Source organism: Melopsittacus undulatus, chromosome 10 (genome assembly GCF_012275295.1).
Source record: "Melopsittacus undulatus isolate bMelUnd1 chromosome 10, bMelUnd1.mat.Z, whole genome shotgun sequence".
NCBI lineage: Eukaryota > Metazoa > Chordata > Aves > Psittaciformes > Psittaculidae > Melopsittacus > Melopsittacus undulatus.
The window spans coordinates 11,775,078-11,785,435 of NC_047536.1; positions in this window are offsets into that span (position 1 = coordinate 11,775,078).

A 10,358-nucleotide genomic window follows, 5' to 3' on the forward strand; every position below is an offset into this window, starting at 1 on the left:
AAGCTTTCATGATGGAGCCTGCTGGGCAATGCAAAACTGCACCTTGCAGCCTCAGGATGCTTCACTTAGGGTTCCAGCACCCAGTCACAGGTTAGCATAGTACTGGCTGGCTGGGTTTTGTATGGATGAGACCAGGGTGCCCAGTGCTGCTCATTTATCCTTTAGAAGTGTTGCAGTTGAGATGCATGACACAGAGCACAACCACATCTTGAATACTTGGACATTGTTTCAGGTGTCCATGCAGTGTGGGTGAAACCACCTCTGATTCTGAGTAGCAAAGGGCAAAGATCCTGTGATCTCCATGAAAAGGCTCTGGGGACACTAAAAACAGTGAAAAAAAAATAGATGAAGTGTGGCATTCACCTTCTGCTGCTTCCAGTGGGACAGAATGGTTGTGGGGGAGAAAACAGTTCTGCAGTACTAACCTTGTCTTATACTCAGCTGGGAAAAATGGAACCTTTAAGTGGTTGTGAGGCACATTGGCAGTGCATGGTAGAGTGAAGCCCATCATTTAACCACACTAATTGCACCATTTGTGAGGGGGCTTTTGCTTGTGTTTCAGCTCAATTAAGATTTAGGCTTTAGAAATCAGACTGAGTTAGTAACCAGCCTGGGATTGTTAGCAAAGTGGGACTGGCCATGGCTGCTGGGGGATCATATGTGGGATATGGCGCAAAGCTTTTGTTTATCTCATTGGGGTCCTCACCACTGCTGCATTAACTATGGGAATGGTATGGGAGAAAGTTCAAATCAGTGACACTGTTATCTCCATTGACTTGAGTCCACCAGTCTCTGCTATGGCATGTCTGGGCAATGACAGCTTGAAGTAAGAGCACAATGTGGGGATTGCATTTGATCAGAATAAAACATTGTGTGGCAGCTCTGGACTTCCCCGCTAGTCATGCTCAGGACTGTGGTGAGACTTTTTGATTCTGCAGCATCTTCTCACAAGCCAAGAGTTAATGGGAGGCAGGGGAGGTTCCTCTTTGGGGTCCCTCTCAGTCTTGCCTGGGGTCAGCACCCTGCTGCACACCATAGTCTGGCAGTGCTGTGGGAGGCAAAACAATGTCCCCAAACAGAGGATGTGGCCTGAAGGCTCCAGGTTGGGTTTGTTCAGCTGAACCCTGTGTTTGTCCCATGCTGGTTAATGTGGCTGCCACTGGTCCAACACACAGCAGGTGTTGAGCCTGGGGCACGCAATTCTGCTTTAGGCATGTCCCACATTAGTATAAATTAAATAAAAGGAAAAAAAAAAACAAATAAACCAAACCAGACAAGCACCCAAAATTTTGATGTATTCCTTTAAAACAAAGCCTTTTTTGGTTTTTTAATCCCCTCAAGTAAACCTGCTATTTAAGGCAGCAATATCTTTCATCTTTCACTTGGCAAGGCTGAGCCAATCCTTTTGCACTTATTAATTAGTTCTTCACTAATGACTTCTTCAGAGCAGGGCTGGCTCTTACTTGGGAAGGTTCTAGCACATTTGCTGTGGTCCTGGCTGGACTTGAAGGCCCTGCTTTGTGGAGCTGCACAAGGGCACAAGAAATAAGAGCCAACAAAGTGAGTTCGATCTGCTCAGCCCTGTGGAAATGCAGCCCAGAAAAGCTGTAGGGGAGCTGTAAGTGGAGCAATGATTTCATGTTTTGGTTTGGGTAGTGATTCCTACTTTTCTTCAAAATAGAGCACAAATTTAGTCTCAATGCATTCTGTGACAAATGTCATGAACTTTTCCTTTTGACAACTTCTAAGAAAACTGGTTTTTTTTTTCTCTCATTGGTTTGCATTGATTCATTTCCATTTTGTGTTGCAGCATTTGGTCATCAAGTATGTATCTGATATTGAAATACATTATTTAGCCGTCTCCTGACTGGTATTTGGTAGCCTCTGTTACCATGGTTGACTCCTTTCTATCTATTTAATGACGGTACCTTATTTTTTTTTTCTTAATAGTAACAGTATTGTACTGGTCCATTAGCTGGTCATATTCTGCTTGAACCCAAAGCTAACTCATTTGTGTCTTTTCTTTCCATTTTATTACCTGCAAAATGTCATCAGGAATTGTTTCAGTCTCCTCAGACTTTCTAAATGATAGAAACTGTCTTTAAGGTGTCATTCCATAGGAATTCACACAGAGCAATAGAGAGCAGAGAGCTCTCTTCTGCCATCACAGACCTCTAGGCTACCCTTCAATCACTGCAGTGAAATGCCTTGATGAAATGCCTTGATGAAATGCAATGCTTCCTAGTGATGAGCAAGTCACTGCAGCAAGTAGCAAGCCGTGTGCTGTGCTTCTCCTTGGGCTGAGTGTAGATGTGGGCTGGCATTGCTAGCACAGACAGGGACACAGATGAGCGATGAGTTCTCCAGTTGCAGGCTTGCACAGCCCTTGTCTTTCCCAACGACCGGTCCCTCTGAACAGAGACTGTTCTGTGTCTCTCTGGGCATGACCCACTTGCTGCCTCTTATTAGTTGAGATGGGCTTTTAATATTTTAAACTGTCATAGAATGTGCGTCAGCCCCAGCGGTGATGAAACCTGTCATTGATGTTCCCAGGCTTGTAAAAGTGGTGTTGCACAAAATCCCTAAGCAGAGTAGAAATGAGCTCATGCTGTGCAGTCACAATTTCTGCCACCCCTATTTAAACTGTTGCTCCCATTCATCTGAGAAGGGCCGCACCCCAAAGAGCAATGCAGGCGCTGGTGCGCCAGGATTGAGCTCCCAGCAAATGCCATTCTTATGGTGGCATCTTGTGTGTATGCCTGTCCCTGCTGTAGTAAGATGAGCTTTGGCTCAGTTCTCCTGTGAGAAGAGAGGGATCCCGATGAAATCGTCTTCCAGTGATGCAGTCGATTGTGCTTTGGAGGTACTGATCAGGGAGGTGGAAACTCCATCAGGATTAGTCTGAGACCTCTCCTTGTTTCCTGTCTGGTTTGACTGCATCCAAATCACAGACATGCTTTTCCCCACTCAGCACCAATAGAAACACTCTATTATATTATATAGCTTCCCTATTGAAACACTCATTTCCAATACTGACTGGTTTTGACTTCTCTAATAAACAAATTTGATCTTTAAAATGTCCCACTGAGTCTTACTTTTCTAAATCTGAAATAGTTTTGCGTTTCTCCTTTTCAGCCAGTTCATGTTTTTAATATGCTTTTAAAGAAAGCCATTGGCACCAGAGTTGAACCAACATCCTGAGTTTGTCTCGCCAGTGGCATAGTTGGAAGTAAAATTCACCTTCTTCCTTTTGCTTGTTTCTGTGTGACTGAGCTGGATACATCCCCACTCTTCAATTCAGATACTTCCTGTGATGGAAAATCTATCAGGCACTAATGGAAGATGTTCCCATGGTTAATTACTCTCTTTGGTTTCCACAAGAAAAAAACAATTAGAAAATGGCTCCCCATACTTAGCTTGGACTGATCCAGTTTCAGCTTTCAGCCATCGGGTCTTATTCTGCCCCTGTCTGCCAGACTGAAGAGCTCTTTCTTAATAGAAAACCATGTGGATACTTTAGTGACCTCTTAAACGTCTCTTGGTGAAATCAAATAAGTGGAAGCCCTTTGGTCTCTTACTGCAAGGCAAGCTTTCCTGAGGAGGGGCAGGGCAGGCTGGCAGGGTCCAGGTCAGAGATCACAAAAAATAATCATTTATGTTCTTGGCCCACTTCTAAAAACCCAGCTGTGAGAAGGGATTAGGCACTTAAATGCATTCCCTCTCTCCCCTCTTCAGGAATTAAATTAATAGAGAACTAATGGATAAAATTAATCAGGTGTTGTTTCATCCACCTCCTTCATGAACAGGCTGGTGAACATTAAACTACATTAAATGTTACTTTCCAATGACAAAATTGAGATTCCATACAAATACAGTTAAGTAAAGATTGAGATCAGACAATTATGTGAATATATACAAGAAGTATTTCGGCTGTGGGAGCAGGGGCCAAACGTTCGTGCTCTACTCTGCTGCTGGGCAGCCGAGAGTGGGCTTTGAAGATTTTGGATTCAAGTGGACTTTTATGTGGGAAAGCGAGGAGTGACAGCAATGTGGGTGGCACTGTAGCAATGCTAACTATCTGAAGAAGAAACCCAGCACCAGCATTCCCTCCCGGCTCTTCAGCTGTGGGAGCAGAGGACAAACATTCATACTCTGCTGCTGGGCAACGCTGTGCCTTTATACCCCAGGCAGCACCCACAACCCCTCCCTCAATGCCCTGGGGCACAGGTGGGGCAAATCAGCACCTGGGATAAAAGAGGTAGGATGAGCAGTGCTTTCTTTTCTGGCTGATGTCTGTAGCCCAGGAGGGGGCCCAGGGAGAAAAGGGTTCTTCAATAGAGCAAACCCCAGTGTGCTTTATCCAGAGTACAGCCCCATCTCTGGATACCAGAGAACGGGCACCAGAAAGGTCGTGTGAAGAACTCCTTCTGAATTTTAGGTGGCCAAGTGAGGGCAGGAGCTCTGTGTGTGCAGGTGATGCCTGCGGGAGAAACGCTGTTGGGTTTGCAAAACCAAAAGAACTGCTCTAAGCAGCATTCCTCGAAGGATGGAAACTGGGCGAGGAGCAGCAGGTCCGGAGCCCGTTGCCTCTGCGGCACCGAAAAAGTGAGCGTGTGCTGCCACCATGTGTCCAAACGTCGGTACTGCAGGTAGCGGAGGTGTGGGGGCGGAGCGGCTCCGGGCGCAGCTCGCTGCTGCCATCATGTGTCGGTACTGATGGGAGGGGGGGGCCGCTCTATCGAAAATTCAGCATTTAAGTGGGTGGTGACGGGGCAGGTGTGGTGGGGGGGGGGGGGGGGGGGGAGGCGGGGGGAAGCGGCTGAGGGCCGCTTTCCGGTGCTACCGTGTGTCCAAAACGCGGCAATCCACGTGGGGAAGCGGAGGTATGGCACCGAGACTGGTGCTGCCATCATGTGGCCAATATTCGGTACTGCACACCGTGAAAAAAGGCGGCTAAACCAATCAGAGCTGCGGGAGGGCCGGGCTAGGAATGATTGATAGGCGCCTCAGCCAATCGCCGCGGAGGCATGGGGACTAAGGCGCCTCAGTCCGCGGGGATGCCTTCAAAGCTCCAGTTGCACAGTGCGGTTTCACCACCTGCAGTACGCAGGTTTGGCCACAGGAGGGCAGCAGCTACCGTTGCACTGAGCCACGCCTTTGCGCCCCCTCCCGCATCTCCACCACCTGCAGTACCGAGTTTTGGACACACGATGGCAGCCGCGAGCCGTGTCCAAAGCCGCCGCCACCACCTGCAGTACCGACATTTGGACACGTGGTGGCAGCACACACTGCAGAGGTAACGGGCTGAGAGCAACGGCCGCTCCCCTCCCGGTTTACAGCCTCCGGGGACCCCAGCTGCTAAGTGGGGACATTTTGCAGTATTGGGGCTGGGGCTAAGTTGCTAAGGGAACTTTTATTCGAGATTCTTTCAGGCTTGTTCGCTATTATCACTTTGTGTTCGCTTTGTAGGAATTTATAATCACATTCTTTTGCTTTTTATTTTCTTTACGCATTTTTATTTATTTGCTTTTTCATTCACGTTTTTTTTTTTTGCTGTCCTTGCTTTTTAGTCTCTTTTAGTAACTTTTTTTTAGGCATCCCATACCTAAAATGAGATAAGAAAGTGGCAAAAATGGGTTAGAAAATGAAAAAATTGTTTAAAACACCTTACGAATAGTCAAAAATGGAATAGAAATGGCCCAAAATGGATTAAAAGAGGTAAGAAGTGGGTAAAAATGGGTTAGAAATGAGCAAAAATCGCTTACAACGGGTTAGAAGTGGATAAATATGGGACAGAAATGGCCATAAATTGTTCAGAAATAGCCCCCAAAAAAGCTTTAAAGGGGTTAGAAATGGGAAAGATGGGTTAGAAATTGCCAAAAATGGCGTAAAACTTGCAAGAAATGGGCAAAAATGGGATAGAAATGGCCATGGTTTAGAAATAGACTAAAATGGTTTAAAATAGGGTAGAAATGGGGGAAAATGGGTTAGAAACAGGAGAAAAATGGCTTAAAAAAGGTAAGAAATGGGCAAAAATGTGTTTGAAGTGGCAAAAAAATGGTTAGAAGAAAGAAAAGTTTAGAAATAGCCAAAATGGCTTAAAACAGGTTAGAATTGGACATAAAAGGGATACAAATGGCTAAAATGGGATAAATTGGGTTAGAAGTGGCCAAAAATGTGTTAGAAACAGTCCAAAATGGCTTAAAACTGCTGACAAATGGGAAAAATATGGGTTAGAAAACAAAAAAAGTGGCTTAAACCGAGTTAGGAAAGGGCCAAAAAGGTGGAAATTTTAAAAAATGGCTTTAAAAGGGTTAGAAGTGACAAAAAATGGGTTAGAAATGGCAAAAAGAGTTTAGAAATAGCAAATAAAAGCTTAAAACGGTTTAGAAGTGGGCATAAATTAGTTAGAAACAGCCAGAAAAGGGTTAAAATTGGCTAGAATTTAGCAAAAATGGGTTGGAAATGGCCAAAACTAGTTTAGAAATTAAAAAAAAACAACCAAAAAAACCAACAAAACCCTTTAAAATGGGCTAGAAATGGGAAAACTGTGTTTAAATAGCCAAAATGGCTTAAAATAGGTTAGAAATTACCAAAAATTGCTTTAAAAGGGTCAGAAATGGTCAAAAATCACATAGAAGTGGCAAAAAATGGCGTAAAATGGGTTAGAAGTGTCCAAATTTTGGTTAGAAATGCCAAAAAATGGTTTAGAAATGGGGGGAAAAAAGTTTAAAAGGGTTAGAAATAGCCAAAAAATGGTTGAAACTGGTAAGAAATGGGCAAAAATGGGATAGAAATGGCCATAAATGGCTCCTTCACTCCTTCTTTTCCTCCTTCTTTCCCCTCCCTCCTTGCTTCCCTCTCTCATTTTTTCCTTCCCTCCTTCCTCCTTTCCCTCCTTTCTCTCCCTCCCTCCCTCCCTTCCCTCCTCCAGAATGAGAGTGAATACAAGAGCAGAGGTTCTGAGACAATCTAATGGAAGAGAATGTAAGAATGCAATTGGATATGGGGAAGAGAACAGAAGGGAAAAGAATCTAAGAGATTACGAGAGAAGAGCAGCTAGGGGAAAAGAAGATCAGGGAACGTAAGAGATCTAATAGAATCTAAGATTATAAGAATAGAGAATTGAAAAGCATCTAAGAAGAGAATATAGGGGGAGAGAGTATCATTTAATAGAAGAGAATCTAAGATTAGAAGAGTAGAAAAGAGAATCTAAGAGAAGCCAAGAGAGAAAAATTTAAGAGCATACACGAAAAGGGAAGAGAAATTTAGAGAATCTAAGAAAAGGAAATGGAAGAGACTATGAGAGTATATAAGGAAATAAAATAGAAGGGAATCTAAGAGAACAATATGTAAGCAAATATAGAAGAGAGACAGAAGTGAAAACACTGTATAGGATAAGACAATATAAGAAACAGTAAGAAAATGTAAGACTATAAAAAAGGAAAAGAGGGAAGAGACTGAGAGCAAAAGAGAAGGGAAAAAATAGAAGAGAAAGGAATATATGAGAAGAGACTGTAAGAGAATCTAAAGGGAAGAGAATTTAAAAGAAAAGGGAATATAAGAGATTATTAGAGAACATAAGGGAAGAGACTAGAAGAGATTAAGAGAATATAGGACAATAGAAGAGTAAAGAGAAGGGAATATAAAAAAATGCAACAGGACAGAAGGGAGGAGAATAGAGATTAGAAAAGACTACGAGAATATATGGAAAGACTATAAAAGAGTCTAAGAAAACAGAACCAGAAGGGAAGGGAAGAGACTAAAAGAATATAAGAGAAAAGAGTACAAAAGACAGGAAGGGAAGAGAGACAGATGGGAAGGGAAGAGACTCTAAGAAAGTATTAGAGAAGACAAGCCAAACGAAATGTGCTCCTGGCCTGTTAACATCTTTATTTTTTCAGGACAACTATTTAATTTCATTAAAAGCAGCAATCTTTAACTGTATATAGTCTTGTCTGTCATGGAGCTTCAAACCTGTGCAGCAGTCATCAAGCTGTGAGGCAGCTGCACAAAGGGAATCCTTTCTGTAAGTAAAGCAGCTGAGCAGTGACCTGTTCTAGCCACCCATCAATGTTAGCTGTGCAGCGACACTAATGCCACCAACAGAGCAGATAAGCTCTGGCAGCAGCCACTGAACAGGAGAGGATGCTGCTGTGTGCACGGAATGCAGAGGCAAATTCCCAAAGCGCTTGCCGGGTATGCACTAAGTAGCAATTACAGAGTTTTCCATTCACATCCCCAGGGGCCTTAACTTTTCCTCCCATCCCATTTAGCCATGCTTCACTGCAGCATCCAAGGACCTTGTCCCTGTATGGCTGGGTTCATCAGCACACTGCATGCTGGGCAGCATGCATCACCTGCAGGGCTCTGTGATCACCAGGGTGCAGCAAAGGCAGCAGTAGAGAGGGGGCCCTCGGAAATGTGCTCTGTGCCTGCATGCACTGCTCTGTTACGGTATCTTCTTGAAATCAGGGGCTAAATACACACCTCTGTCCCTGTGAGTGGTGCCCAGGGCTGCCGGGAAAGCCAGTCTGTGGAATAGGCTGTGTGTGTTCTGGTCTGTAAGCGCCCCAGCAGCTATGGTACAGTTGAAGTCTTGTCACTGGAAAATGTTTAGCAGATAATACCCTTTAGTGAACTAGAAACCTGCACTAATGCTGCACGCCTGGCAGGCTAGGAAAGGTAGATACATTTGGGGTTATGCACACAAAAGCTCTACATCCGGCTGTGGTTCAAGCGTCATTGCTCTTATAGGTAAATGGAAAAGCAGCCTCAGGCCTTCTGCTGGGCTCAGGTCCATCAGCTGCACCAGAGGACCTTTGCTTGCAGGATGTGATACTTGCTATGCTGGTAAGTGACCAGTTCAAACAGGCGGAAATCAAAGTGCATTTGCCCAGAGCTGGGTGTTACTCGCATTGGTACTGGTACTTGTGGCAGCAAACATTTAATGTGACCCACATGCTGAACAGACCTCAGTATTTCAAATAAGCCAGTTTCCCCTCCCTGGCTGCATTAAAATATGTTCCTCCAGATGAATTTAACCTCATGTGAGGAAAGCACTTTAGCTCAAGGTACCAAAGACGAGCTTCAGCAAGGGCACAATGCCACCAGACACACCAAAGAGTGTGAGGACGGGAAGCCCTTCCCTAAGAAAAAAGGTTAATTGTGGCTTTGGGGTTTTAAAGAGACCCTCAGCAGCTGCAGGGAAACACCTGCATTCCCTGGGGTTCTAATCATAGGAGCACAGAATGGTTTTGGTTGCAAGGAACCTTTAAAGGTCATCTAGTCCAACTTCCCCTGCCATGAGCAGGGACATTTTCAATTACATCAGGGTGCTCAGAACCACATCCAGCCTGGTCTTGAATGTCTCCAGGGATGGTGCATCCACCACCTCTCTGGGCAACCTGTGCCAGTGCTTTATCACCCTCATTACAGAAAACTAATGGGTCTGACCTGCAGTTCCTGGTTCTCCCTCCCTCCAGCCCTTGCCTTCTGCTCAGCAGTGCAGCTCCTCTGCTGCAGAGCTGGGATTTCTCTCAGGAAAACCAACTCTTAGCCCTGAAACTGTCCCACGAGTCTCTGCCCACAAAAGCAGATCAGGATGGCAAAGCTTTGTCATTCTCTGTACATCACCTAGACAGAAGACATCATAAACAAGGACAACACACTGTGTGGTGGACTCCCATTGGGTTGGAAAGACTGCATGGGTACTAATTCAACAAAGACAATACCAAGAGCTGTAAACTCTGCTGGCAGTACCCAAATGTCAAGAGGAAACTGGGGACCTGCATTGTTACAACATCCAACAGAATGATTAGAAAAATAGTGGCAATTCCCCATAGAGCTGCTACAAAACAGCCTGCAAGCAAACCAATTGCTGTTTAGGCAAAAAGCAATGCAATGGTCTCCAATCAGGAAAGCAAATCAAGCTGAGATCTCCTGTGACAATGTTTTCAATTACGTGAATGTAATTGACTGGAAGAGAAAAAACGTCTTTAGTTAAGCACGTAAACAAGGTGAACAAAATAATTTCTTCCTTGTTCAAGCAGAGGATGTGGTTTTTCTCTCATTTACTGGCCCCAGATATTTCTATAGGAGGATCTAGATCTGTCCAGCTGTTAAAGTGTCACTCTGCATTTATGCCAATGTAAGAGGAAACAAAGTCCTGCATCCACACCTTGAGCCCCTCTTGAGCCAAGAGGGATGTGGAGCTGCTCAAGTGAGCCAGAGGAAACCATGGAGATGCTGCGAGGGCTGGAGCAGCTCTGCTCTGGAGCCAGGCTGAGAGAGCTGGACTGGGGCAGCCTGGAGAAGGCTCCTTAAGGGGAAACCTTGGAGCAGCTCCAGTGCCTAAA